We start from the raw sequence: 13537 nt of genomic DNA, 5'->3' as shown, positions 1-13537 counted from the left end.
GAGTCCTTAATCTAGAACCTCCTCCCACCTCTAAAAATTCCCTCTGGCAGAACTCGCAGACACTACACTGCCTCAGAAATGCAGATAGAACCCCAAATGATGGTTCCAATTACTGAACTTATCCCAGGCTTGAAGACTATCACTTGCCTGTCAGCTGAGAGTTTAATGGACAACTTCACGGGCAAAATGACAATCTGAAAATGGGAAAAACGGAAATTAAGCCCGGAGCATGTAGCAAAATAAAATAAACAGCTTCCCCACTTGGTTCAAGCTGTCTCCTTTGCATTTGCAGGCATGAGCTATCGGTGGCATTTTTGTGTTGGTTTCCAGCTGTGCACTTTTGTACAGCAGGGGTATTTGCAGGCAGACTTCTCGCCAGTATTGTGCATTTTCCCTGATTTCCTGGTCGAGACAGATCAGCAACGGGCATTTTTCTCTGCTGATTTTATCATTCTGATGACTTTAGGTTCCTAGAGAAAGTACTGATCTTGTTCCTGCTTGTAGCATATGTCTACCACTTAAAGGCATGTTTATGCCGTCTCTGATCTCAAGACGGTGCTGGGAAAGAGAGCTGAACACCAAATGGCACCAGTCAAGAGCAGGGTGAAAGGAATCCCTTAGATACAAATAAAGGGGTTTTATGCACAATTATAGAGAACTATGTCAGGCTGCATCTTCTCACTTATCCTTTATATTTTGTTAAATTCTTTTATTCCCTTTCCCACTCCTCCCGCTTCTTACCGTGGCCAGAAAGCCCTGCGGATCCCTTGGTTAACATTTTCCTATTTCTTGCTGCCAGGTTATTATTATTCCTCAGGCTTTTCAGTTACTGTTTATCAAAAAAATTTGAAACCTGTTACCGAAACACTTTTCAGTCCATTATAGAGGCTATTTAGTTACTATTGATATCAAGCAGGACTAAATTTATTTAAAAATAGCAAAGACCAGACCCATCAGTGGCTTGAACAATATCTGCTTTTATTTTTGTCACATGTGGAAGCCTTATGGTAGGCCAGTGAACGCATTTTATGTCAGTTCTCCTCTCTGCAATCTCTGGAAATTCAGGTTATTTTATCTTGTTGTTCTCCTAGGAGTGGTATTTATCCCTATAGTCTTAGGGTACAAACGGATTGGTTTGATTCCAGGCAGCACACGCGTTCAAGGAGAGAGGGGTGGAGAAGAAGGGGCAAAGGACGGGTCCCGCCTTCCTAAGGAAGATGGCCATCAGCTTACACGCATTGGCCACACCTTTGTCGTGTGGTCTACGTCCCTGCAGGTGGGTTGAGAAACGCAGGGCCCAACTAAAATTAGGAATTCTATTACTATAACAAATGGGAAAATAGATATTGGAGACAACAAGCAAACTCTGCCACCTTCTACTAGAAATTAAATCTGTTGTATCTAAGAGCCTTCCAAGCAGCAGATAATAAATGCTCTGGCTTCTGACTTTACTTTTAACTAGCCCATAAAAAGGTGGGTTAACCAACCACTCCAAGCTTTGGAAGTCTTAACGATAAAACGGGGGAAAATAATGGCATCATTCGCAGAAGATTATTGTGAGGATAGATCATATCAAAAAGGAATAGGGGAAAGCCCCATACATAACATGTGTTCAGTTGGTGTTACCCTCCCTTTCTTGCAACTTCTTTCCATGTCAGCTAGTTTGTGGTCCTACAGGAGCTCTAATAATTATATAAAATTGACCATCATTGTCTCACAGAAAAATTATATGAGCTGCCAATGTGAATATACTTCAGTATACATTTTCTAGTATCCATGTTAAAAAATAAATCACAAGAACAGGATGAAATTAGTTTAATATCATAACTTATTTAATCTTATATAATCAAAATGGCATCATTTCAACTTGAAATCTTTATAAAATCATTGAAATAATTTCCACTCTTTTTTATGTACTAAATTTTCAAAATTTCTATGTGTTTTACACATATAACCCATCTCATTTTGGACCAGCCACAATTTCAGCCTCAATAGTCACATATGGCTAATGACTTCTATATTGGACAGCATAATCTATGCCCTAAGATTTTATTGAAGCAAAAACATGCTGATGCTCATGACTAATTTTTTTTCAGACATACTAGATATTTACAAGCCAATATCTAAAATACTCCAAATAAAAAACTTTCTAATTATATGCAATGGAGAAACAAAATGCTCTTTTATGAATTAAAAAAGGCAAAAAGAAGTATTGGGCACACACTTGAAGATTAAAAGCTTCTTGTTCAGGAAATGCACAGCAAATTTAAAAAACGCTGAACATATTGATGTGCATTTGTGTCTGTTCCATCCATTGAATTCCCAACTGAGATATCCTCAGTTTATTTAGCATGCATCAACTTTTGTATTCAATACAAATGCAAACTTCTTTTACTTCATTAATAATAAGAAAAAATCAATAAGATTTTAATGATCCTCAATAAAACTTTAATTATTAGAGGCAAGTTTTTCATCTCAACGTTAAGGTGATATAGTGATAATTAGTTGTTAATATTATAAGTGAATATGTAAAATAGGTCACGGAATCAATGGTATTGAACATTATGTTGTTGTATTGATGAGTAGGAAGAGTCAAATCAACACTCCATTTTTGCCAGTGCTAACAAAATGCAGGTGTCTGAATCATCGCACGACCTCACAAATGAAAAGGGATAAATAGATTGAATGTAGACAATTAAAATGCAGACAAGAGGACTGTCTATGGCAGTAATTAAACTAAATCGATCAACTCTGTACAGGTATTTTTATTGTCCAATTTAATAATCTTATGGTATAATTAATTGATTTTGTGTTTAAAATTTATCAAGAAATTAGAATGAGATTATTTTAGAACAAAAAGTGTTCTTTCCAATTTGAAATCCTTGTTTTGTGTTTGAAGAAACTAAGGCTCAAGGAAGGCGAGTTAATTTACCTCTAACCATTAGTTTGTGTCAGAAGCACTCCAATTAAGGTCTAAAACTCAATAAAAAATCTATATGAATGCCAAGGATTCTAATTTTCAACAAACGTATAAAGGCTAGATTCCCACTGCAATTTGCATCGTGCCCTAGGACACGGGCCGACCTCCTGCTTTTCCACCTCTGCTGCTTGAGCCTGGTCCATGCAGCGCACATGCACTGACAGTATCCCTTTCCTTAGGGTGCTCACTAGAGCAACGGAGCCCTCAAGGTGGTCGGAGGCAATGCTTTCATTCTAGAGTTTTAAAAGTCTCTGTACTGGCTTAAAACAACAGAATTTTACTCTCTCACCACTCTGGAGTCTAGAAGTCCAGAGTCAAGTTTGGGAAGGCCACAATCCGTCTGCAGGTTCTAGCGAAGAATCCTTCCTTTCCTCCTCCAGCTTCCTGTGGGTCCTTAGCTTGCGGCAGTTAACTCCAATCTCTGCCTCTGTCTTCACATAACTTCTTCCCTGGTTTCTCCGTGCCCTTTCCTGTAGAGAATAAGGATATTCTTATTGGAGTTAGGGTCTGCTCTAACCCAGTATGATCCCATCCCCAAATTTACCTTAATTATATCTGCAATTAATTACGTTCACAGGTACCAGGGATTATAATTGAGAGATATCTTTGGAGGGGCATTATTTAATCTAATAAAGTATCCAAAACGTTGCATATGTACAACCTGTTTTTTGCAAAACAAAATGATGTCGTATCCTTTATGGTAGTGGGACTGTGGCTGCCATTCAAGTAAGGTTTTCATATACTGTTCTCTCTCATAATCAGTTTGGGTTTTGGCAACTTTCAAGACTGAGTATGGTGTTAATCCTTCTCGTATGTGGTGTTTCTTTGGGTTTATGGTCTTGATTGGGGTGTCTGGAAGGGGGAATAATTTCAGGGGTTTCAACTGGACTTTGTAGTTCTAGTTTTACAACCAGGTCCTACCCCAGATTTTCAACAAATGTGCCCTCTGGCTGCAGGAGGTAAAGATCTCCTACGTGCTGTAATAAAGACCTTCTGGCTTTAGTACTGTGCCCTGAGGTAATAGTTGGCTGACTTGAGCCTGTCCTCTGCTCCTTCAGTGCATTACCTTCCTTCCCAACAAGTCACTGACTCCAAATCCTTAGAATTTCCCTTGCCATCACATCTCTCAAATGCTGGAGAGATTGCAGAAGCTACTGCTTCCTCCTCCACCTGTGCCTCCCCCGGTTCACCACATGTGGGAATCTTATTAATGTCCTACTCTCACAAGCCGGAGGTTATCATTCCTCTAAGTACTGTCTTCAGAGGGGGTTGTTTACTATTTGTCTGTCAAGCGTTCCAATTTTAGTGTCGTACTCATGGAATTTGCTTCCTAAGACCACTTGTATTATCAAATATCGGCCAGAAGCTGACCCTGTGACAGGACTTAAGAGCAATAAGTTTATTTGAGAGGTGGAAGAAAACTTTGCAGGAAAGTTAAGGAGTCATCCAGAGGAGAAAGGGCAGCCCAGAAAGAGGCTATTATCAAGGGATGTCTGGAGCTTAACACATGGGGAAACTGGAGGAAAAGAGTGAAACATACATCTCAGCATTAACCCACCCAAGAAGGAAGGAGACACTGCCCCCCGCCGTCCATTGAGGACTGTTCCCTGAGCTTGCTACCCATGAGAGCTGTGTGTCCTTTCATGTCTCAGGGGGAAACCAATCTGACCAAGAGACGTGAATGCTGGAATTAAAAGTAAGTTACAGCTCGCTAAAGGGGTGGCTCCAGGCAGGTGAGCACGGCATGAAGCATCTACTACTCCTACACGTGAACTTTTCTCCAATGTCCCCAAAGTTTGTTCTTCTCCATTTATGCTCCCATTGTCCTCAGATAAAGACAGTACAACCTTTATTTTGTCATAATTTTCTTTTGTTGTGATTTTGTCTGCTAAAGTGTATGCCAGGTCAGGACTATTTTTGTGAATTTATTTGCATCAGTCTCAGTAACTGACAGCATGGTTGGCGCACAATAGACTCTCAAAAAAAATTAATTAACATTGCATCAAGCAATATACTCTCTTGTGATCATCTGAACTGGGGATTCTGTCTCTGTAGACAATAGGTGGCAGTTTCTGCCTACCTGTTATTATCTCTGCATTCACACAAAGCTGGAAATCAGATTTCCTACTGACATTTCAAAATGTTGAGACTTTATATTTATTAAGGAAGGTTTTAGGTTTTTGCTTATTATTTGGCTTATTTTGGGAGGAGTAAATACTCCTTCATTGATCTAGCTTTTAAGGGATTGCAGAAAACAAAACAGCAGAAGCTTTCACATAGAAGTGGTTTGAGGATGCTAAACACAATTTGGGCAAGGATGGATTGTGCCACCAAACAAAAGTGGTCTACACAACACCGACGAAGCCTATTTCCTCCTCAACTGCACACATACACACGCAATACCAATTATATCTAGAACTGAGGATAAATTCCTAGAGAGAGAAAAAAATGCTATTCCATGCTTCACCATTTTTAAGAGACTGTACCATGTCCCACATCTTCATCTCCTCTGCCCTCGTACTTTACTGCCATGTACCAGGAATTAAATAAAATTCTTAACTTACTGGGATTCAGATGCAGCTCTATTAGTTCAATGCATTCAGACATTATGCTGTATAATTTCCAGGCATAATTAACACTCCTTAACATTTAAAGCTCATTGCAGTCCTTTCTCCTGACTCTCTTCTTGGAAAAGAGTCATGGATCTTCTGTAAAGTTTAAAACTCACCTATGTCAATCTGGTTTGTTTTGTGTGTATGTGTGTGTGTTTCATTTTAATATGAGTGTTTGAGGATTGATTTAACAAGAAAGTTTAAAGAAAATAAAAACTACTATTAAAATAGATTCCCAGCATTGAGCGCAAAGCTCAGTTCATAGAAGATGTTTAATAATTATTTGTTGAAGGAATTGCTCTGGATTTCTACTCAAAGTCTTCTGGTAGCACAGTTATAGAAAATATCTTTGAGGGGCTGGCCGGGTGGCGCAGCGGTTAAGTTCACACGTGCTGCTTCTCAGCAGCCTGGGGTTCACCAGTTTGGATCCCGGGTGTGGACGTGGCACTGCTTGGCAAAAGCCATGCTGTGGTAGGTGTCCCACGTATAAAGTTGAGGATGATGGGCACGGATGTTACCTCAGGGCCACTCTTCCTCAGCAAAAAGAGGAGGACTGGCAGTAGTTAGCTCAGGGCTGATCTTCCTCAAAAAGAAAAACAGAAAAAAAAGAAAATATCTATGAAACCTCAAAACGCCTGACATTACAGAACAAAGCGGAAAAGACCTGCTAGGATATATTTTTAAAACTGAACAAAACTAATGGCCATTTAATTTTTTATGCCTTCAGAACAGCATTGAAAGAAGAAAAAAAATTACTAAGATGTAATACTATATTAGATATTGTTGATTGCTAAACTAAATATCATAACACAATTTATTTTCCTGGAATAAATATGAAGGAAGTTTCTTTATCCAGTTAGCTGGTTGTCAGAAATGTGCAGTGAATAGATCTGAAGAAGAACATTACACTAAACAGAATGCATTAGGATGTTTCCTTTGATAAATCAACAATTTCCAAAGAATTCATGATGATCTGTTTAACAGGCTAATGATATAATTTGCTCAGTGTTGCTTAAAACTATAATAGCTCCATTCTAAATCAGTAAGTGGCTTGAATGAAAACATGATCTTAAAAAAAATGACTCACACACCGACCGTAGAATTGAGATTGGAAAACTACTGAAAACTCAGCCTTATTTAGACACAAGGGAGGTTTTACATGGGGCAGAGTTAGTAGTGTGGTATAATAGTGAGGTGTCATAGCGATCCTAGACTTCTGCTAGCCTCAGCCACTGACACCAGCTTGCTGAAGTTAAAGTTCCTTGAACCATACGAACCCCCTCCTTCAGGATAGCATGTCCATCAGAGGACTGTGGGACGTAATCCTGGCTCCCAAGCCACCTCGTCTTGGCTCCACCATCCCGGGCGCTCTGATTTCAGGCCAGAAAGGGAATAGGACTTGGGTGTGGGGCTCTTCAGTCTGCTGACTCAAGTAGCAGAAAAAGGGAGCAGTCAGCTTCCTAGGGCTGCTGTAACAAATGACCACGCACAAGTGTCTTAAAATAACAGAATTTTATTCTCCCATAGTTTCTGGAAGCCGGAAGCCAGGAGTCTGGAATCAAGCTGTCCACAGAGTCAGTTCCTTCTGGAAGGGTCTAAGGGAGAATATGTTCCGTGCCTCTTTGTTAGCTTCTCGGTTTCCAGCAATACTTGTCCATCACTGGCTTATAGCCAGGTGACTCAGCTCCCTGCCTCAGTCTTCACGTCGCCTTTTCTTCCCAGTGTTCATAGCTTCTCCTCCCCTGTCTGTCTGAAATCTCCCCTTGCCTTTCCCTTAAAAGGACGCTTGTTGCTGGGTTCAGGGGCCGCCTATGTGATCTAGGATGATCGCTTCGTTGCAAGGTAACATTCCCAGGCTCCAGGGATTAGAATGTAAGCATATCTTTTGGAGGGCCTCCATTCAACTTGCTATAAAAAGATTGTTGAAAATCAAAATAGGAAAAGTTAATGAACCAAGAAGTAGTATAATTATTAGGCAATGACATTATTATTCTTATGCGGTCTGGTGAATTCATAATCATGAAAGAGGGGTTATACAAATATTTTGAGAAAGGAGAGTTTTGGGAAAAAGCACTTTTTTAGGTACTATGAAAATGAATATTTGTGAAGGGGGTTGGGGGCTGGACAAAAGGAACAAAGGGGCACATATATATGGTAATGGATAAAAATTAGACTACTGGGGGTGAGCACGATGATGTATATTCAGGAATTGATAAACAATAATGTACACCCAAAATTACACAGTTATAAACCATTATAATCCCAATAAAATTACTTAAAAAATGAATATTTGTGCGTGTATAATGTGTCAGTGTATTTCTGCATATGAATATGTGTGTGTGTTGAGATAGACAGTTGAAAGAGAATACTTAAGTCTAGTAAACAGCTGACAAAGACAAAGAGTTAAATCTTGTAATAACGAAGAAATATGCTCAACTGTGGGCTAAGGGGAAAGTTACTTTTAAAAAATAATTTATAGATTGAGGGTAAAATTTGGTAGTTTGTGTCTTTGATGTTGACTACGATTCAAGGCAGATGACTGAGTCTTTTTTATCTTGTGAAGAAAAAGTATTTGAAGGACAAATGTGGGAAATCCACTGACAAATTAAAGAAAAGTTTAGTTCCCACTTTCACAGGTGTATTTCTTATCATAATAGCTTGGTACTTGCTACACTAAGAACATTATTTAAGCAGGGACGTCTTCTTATTTTTATCAAACTAGTAAATGAATATGGTTTAAAAAGTCAAGTGGATGTCAGTTAAAAATGCACGTTGGTAATGTGCTTTTAGCTCAGACAGAAATCTCACTAGAGTGAGGGTAAACACAAAAAGGGACTAAATATTTATACCAGGACAAAAAGGAGAGAGAAGGGCCAACAGCAGATAAAGGAGACTAGTCATGACAACAAAATTTTGGAAAATTGGAAGTAGATGGAAGAGTCTTATCTGACCGAGGACACTGGGAACTGTTAAAATCTAAAGCTACAGAGTAAGGAGTCAATCAGACCCAAGCTGGTCCAAGGTGAAGAATTCCCAGATTCTCAGGAATCGGTGACAAGGAGCTGAAAATGACTTGGTTAAAAGTTCTTAAGAAGAGGAGTTGGACTCTGAGATACCTTCCATCCTATTTCAGGGATGACGATGGATGCTCTGAACCAGCTCTGCTCCCAGGGATACTGGGAAGGATGGAGGGGGTTATGGACTGCAAACAGAGGGTTTATGTGAAAATCTACCTGACCTTTCTTTCCCTGCACTCCTCCAGCAGGTAGGGGGCTGGATTTATACTCCCAGGGGAGAGACTAGGGAACGCATCTCAGGGACCCTGACAGACCAGAAAGAGAAAATGTGCGGAAACCTATCTCTGCGGATCTTACAGGAAAGTCTTCTGAGTTCAAGCCACACCTACACAGAGGTTCTAATATGCTTGTGTGTGCCAAAGATCGACAGATATTTGAGAAAAGTACCTAAACTGGCAGAAAGAAATAAAACACACAATCATAAATGTGGACTCTGAGAAAACAGAATCAGAGACATTAACTGACATGAAGGTATATTTTCAGAGGAATGAAAGGAGAGATTGCATTCATAAAATAAGAACAGAAGGCCATAAAACAAACAATCATAAAAAAAGAAAGAACTCTTGGAAATACAAAAAGAGTGGGCATTAGTAAAAAAAAGAAACCACTAGAAATGTTGAAAATAAAGTTGAGAAAAATACCACAAAAATGGAAACAAATTGACAAAGATGAAAAATAGGAGAAATATAAGACAATTTAGAAGATTGGTCTAAAGGATCTCACTCCTGATTCACAGTAGATTCAGAAAAAAGAGAGAAGATGAAAACTGGGATCTTCCTATTATCAAAGAAATAATTCAAAAGGCTTTTTTAGGACTAAACGCCAACAGTTTCCAAATTGAAAGATTCCCCAAGTATCCAGAATAATAAGTGCACACACAGATGCTTGCGCACACACACAGACGCGCACACACACAGACACACACACACAGGCCTGTCATGCTGAAACTGAAGAACAAAAAGAAAGAGAAAAGATGCTTAAAGCTTGCACATAGGAAAAAAAAAATCAGGAAGTGAAATGTTATCAGTTTTCTTAACATCAGCAGATGTTAAGAATGTCTTCAGAATGTCTTCAGATTCAGAGGAAAAAATATTTCAAACTTTGTTACTGTTTATCCACCAAGTTATAGGACTGAATTTATTTTAAGAATATTTTTGGACATGAGAGGACTCAAAAAGCTATATGCTGTGTATCATTTCCCAGAAAGCCTCTAGCGGATGTGCTCCATATAAAAGGTATAGTAAAACGAGAAAAAGGAAGCCCAGGCCGCCCAGGAAACTAACAGACTTTCCTATTGGTGAGAGGTGGAAGGCAATCCTAGGATGATGGAAAGGAAGACACCAGTATCCCAGCTGTGCAGTGGGCCTAGGAACATGCAAACCTCACTGGACCAGTGAAGGCAAGGGTCCCTTCAAGGAGGAGCAGCAGGGGGCAGAAGAAAGACAGGTAAAAGAAACTGATAGTTTTCCTGATGGATTTGAATGTTTTATGAAAAGCCTTCCTGCTTTGTCAGAGATTTTGTAGATAAATTGCTACTGGGTTTCTCTTAATCGAATTCAGTTTAGGTTGGGTCTCTCTAAGACTACAGGTCTTAATAAATATGGAAATATGTGGCCAGAATCATGGTGTTGTGACAGTTGAAAACGAAAACAGGGAACTCTCTGCATGTAGGTTGTACAGGGAAAATTGATGACGATGGCCCTCAGGATGGGAGTTATCAGTCCCCCTTAGGCCGTACTTAGGAAAGCAGACTGTCTCCTGGCTCAGACCACAAGTCCAGTGAGGCCCTGTCCCCTGGGTTATGTCATCAGGTGCTAGACACTGGATGTCTTTTCTACTTGGCAAGGACTTTGGTAACGGACTGTAGGAAAAGGACAGCTTCAAATCCAGCTGGACCAACTGGAAGTAAACAGGGAAAAGCAGGACAACTCTATAATTTTGCGAAAGGACATACTTCCTGTCTGTGCTCAGTGGCCCAAAACAATCAAGATCAGATTATAATGAATCTTTATGAATAATCAAAGTTAAATATTCTGCCACATCCTAAAATTAGTGAACTGATCAGGAATCTTTACAGTTTGGGAAATTTGGGATGGGGGAGAGGGGGAATGGGGGAGAGTCAAGTCACCAGCAGAATTTGTCTCAGAGCCACGCCAAGCACTGAATATGCCCTGCCTGAGAGAGGGCATAATCTCTTCTGGTATTGGACCCACCATTTATGAACCATTTATTAGCTTCTGTAAACTGCAAACTAACACATTCTCTGAGCCACAATAGCCTCATCTATAAACCGCACTGTCATTTGAAAAAGCTGTGTACAGATATACTGTAATCAATAAGTGCCCACAGGTGCATACTTCAGAACTGATGAAATGATGGGAATTTATGGTTGCTTTCACTGGATTTTAGGTATGTGGTCAGTGTTCTGTATATCGTGCTTGACGAATATTTCAAGTATGGGGACGCCCTCTTCCCCTAGCCACCGTCTCTACTGCAGAGTTGGGCCTAAGCAGAGATATTTGCAGCCTTGGGCCTTTGCCCCAGCTGATTGACATCTGCTCAGAGCCAGCAACACTGTCTCGAAGAGTCGAAGATAACTGAAAAGTCAGACAGGATTCTGGCCTACCTCTCCACAAAGCTTTGCCAAATGTCTTCCTAATATGTTCTATGAAATGCTGTTCAATTATTAAAATTAATACTATTTTTGTTCATTTCTGAGTAAATTTTTGTCTCATAAAACAACAAAAAATGTCCCTTAGTAAAATATTTTGGTAACTTAAGCATTTATTAGGTTGTAGATTCTATGCGGCAAACGTACTTAATTCCCCTTAATATAACAGAATAAATTTTTATTATAATATTAAGTATTATATTATATATTAATATGGCCTCTGTAATGAATGTTGCATCAATGTTTACGTCAACATAAACTTTATCTTGTATGAAATATGATAATGGATAATGATGGGAGAATAAAACTGAATTGCTTTTTCTCAAATATCACAAATAAAGAATATAGTATACTACAAACCTCTCAAAGAAAATCTAATCATACGACTATTTCTACTTCTAGTTCTTGATAAGATAAAAAGTAAAAGACAATCTTCTTATTTCTGATTCTGATTTAAGTTTAGTCCATTGGAGGAGGTTAACATGAGATATAAAACACCTTCTGGCTCTAGCATGTATAAATAAGAAGTCGTTACCCCCAATAGCAAGTTAGTGCTATAATTTCATTACTAGTTATATATTGGTTAGTAAAATCAAGTAAAAAACACTTTAATGTTTTCTTGAAGCTGCTCATTAAATTATTGTTTATTGAGGCACTGAGATATCTATGATGTTGAATTTATCATACTCTCTAAAGTTTTAAGGTGAACTTACAGGGGAAGCACAATTGAGCTCAAGATGTGAAGGACTGTAATCCCAAATCATTTCTGATAAACGCAATTGCAAACGCCACAAGCAAGAAGGTGAGTTAAAAGGTTATTCATTTTGGATCACAAGACTTTTTCTTTGCTCATTTATGGTAGTCTTCCCTGCTATTTGGGCATTTGTTATTTTGACAAATGGAAAAGATTTGTAGACATAGCAGAGATATTTGGGGGCGACGGGCATGAGTAAATTGTAATCAAGTACCTGCACCACTGGCGGTCTTCCCACTGCTGTGGCTGGCGCAGACCGTAGCCTGCCCACGGTCTATGTCGGCAATGTCTCTTTGTTACAGTTAATTCCACACGCAGTTAACTTTGTCTTCTCCAAGGATAGCTGAGATGACTTTTCTACATCCAATCAAAAATTTTTGGTTAAACATTTTTTATTTTTGAGGCACTGGACTTATGGTATTGAAAATGCATGTAAGCTATCCTTAATCATCTCAGACTATTCAGGGAGATCTGAAAAGTTAATCACGGCACAGGAAAGATTCATATGCACAAGATTCTAGGAGCCCTCAGCCCCCATGTGACTGTATTGGAGACGGTAGGGCCTTTAAGGAGATGATTAAGGTTAAACAAGGTCATAAGAGTGGAGCCCCAGTCTGGTAGAGCTAGTGTTCTTACAAGAAGAAGAGGGGCCGGCCCGGTGGTGCAGTGGTTAAGCTCGCGCTTTCCTTTCTGCTTCTCAGCTGCCGCGGGTTGGCCCCTTCGGATCCCGGGTGCAGACATGGCACCGCTTGGCAAAAGCCATGCTGTGTTAGGCATCCCACATATAAAGTAGAGGAAGATGGGCACGGATGTCAGCTCAGGCCCAGGCTTCCTCAGCAAAAAGAGGAGGATTGGCAGTAGTTAGCTCAGGGCTAATCTTCCTTAAAAAAAAAGAAAAGAAGAAGAGACACCAGAGGTCTCCCTCTGCCATGTGAGGACACAGCAAGAAAGTGACCAATTGCAAACCAGGAAGCGAGCTCTCACTAGAACCTAGCCCTGCTGGCACCCTGATCTTGGGCTTCCTGCCTCCAGAGCTGGGAGAAAACAAACTTCTGTTGTTTAAGCTGCCCAGGCTATCATATTTTGTCATGGCAGCCTAGACTGACTAATATACGTGGACTTGGAAAAATTAACCTTGGGTGGGGGAATAGGCATGATATTATACTTTACAGAGAAGGTGACTGCAGTAGGCAAAATAATGCCCAAAGATATCTGCATCCTAATCTTCAAAACCTCTGAATATATTTATCTACATGGCAAAAGAGACTGTGCAGATGTGATTAAGTTAGAGATCCAGAGATGGGAAGATGAATCTGTCTTATCCCAGTGGACCCAATTTGAAGATGCTACACTGCTTGCTTTGAAGATGGAGGAAGGGGCCATGCACAAGGAATAGGGGTGGCCCTGAGAAAAAGGAAAAGGCCAGGGAGCAGATAGTCTCCT

General features: G+C 39.7%; 1 long non-coding RNA gene across 1 annotated transcript in view; it reads right to left on the bottom strand.

The window, feature by feature from the left end:
• Positions 1-13537, bottom strand: part of LOC139084871 (uncharacterized) — an 84978-nt gene that overhangs the window by 30203 nt on the left and 41238 nt on the right. Inside the window, exon 4 of the long non-coding RNA XR_011542727.1 lies at positions 3270-3450. This is a non-coding gene — a long non-coding RNA (uncharacterized lncRNA). The remainder of the gene's footprint in view (positions 1-3269; positions 3451-13537) is intronic.

This window comes from Equus przewalskii, chromosome 1 (assembly GCF_037783145.1).
Source record: "Equus przewalskii isolate Varuska chromosome 1, EquPr2, whole genome shotgun sequence".
Lineage (NCBI taxonomy): Eukaryota > Metazoa > Chordata > Mammalia > Perissodactyla > Equidae > Equus > Equus przewalskii.
Note: the sequence above shows the minus strand (reverse complement) of the source record. Positions and strands in the feature narration are given on the sequence as shown.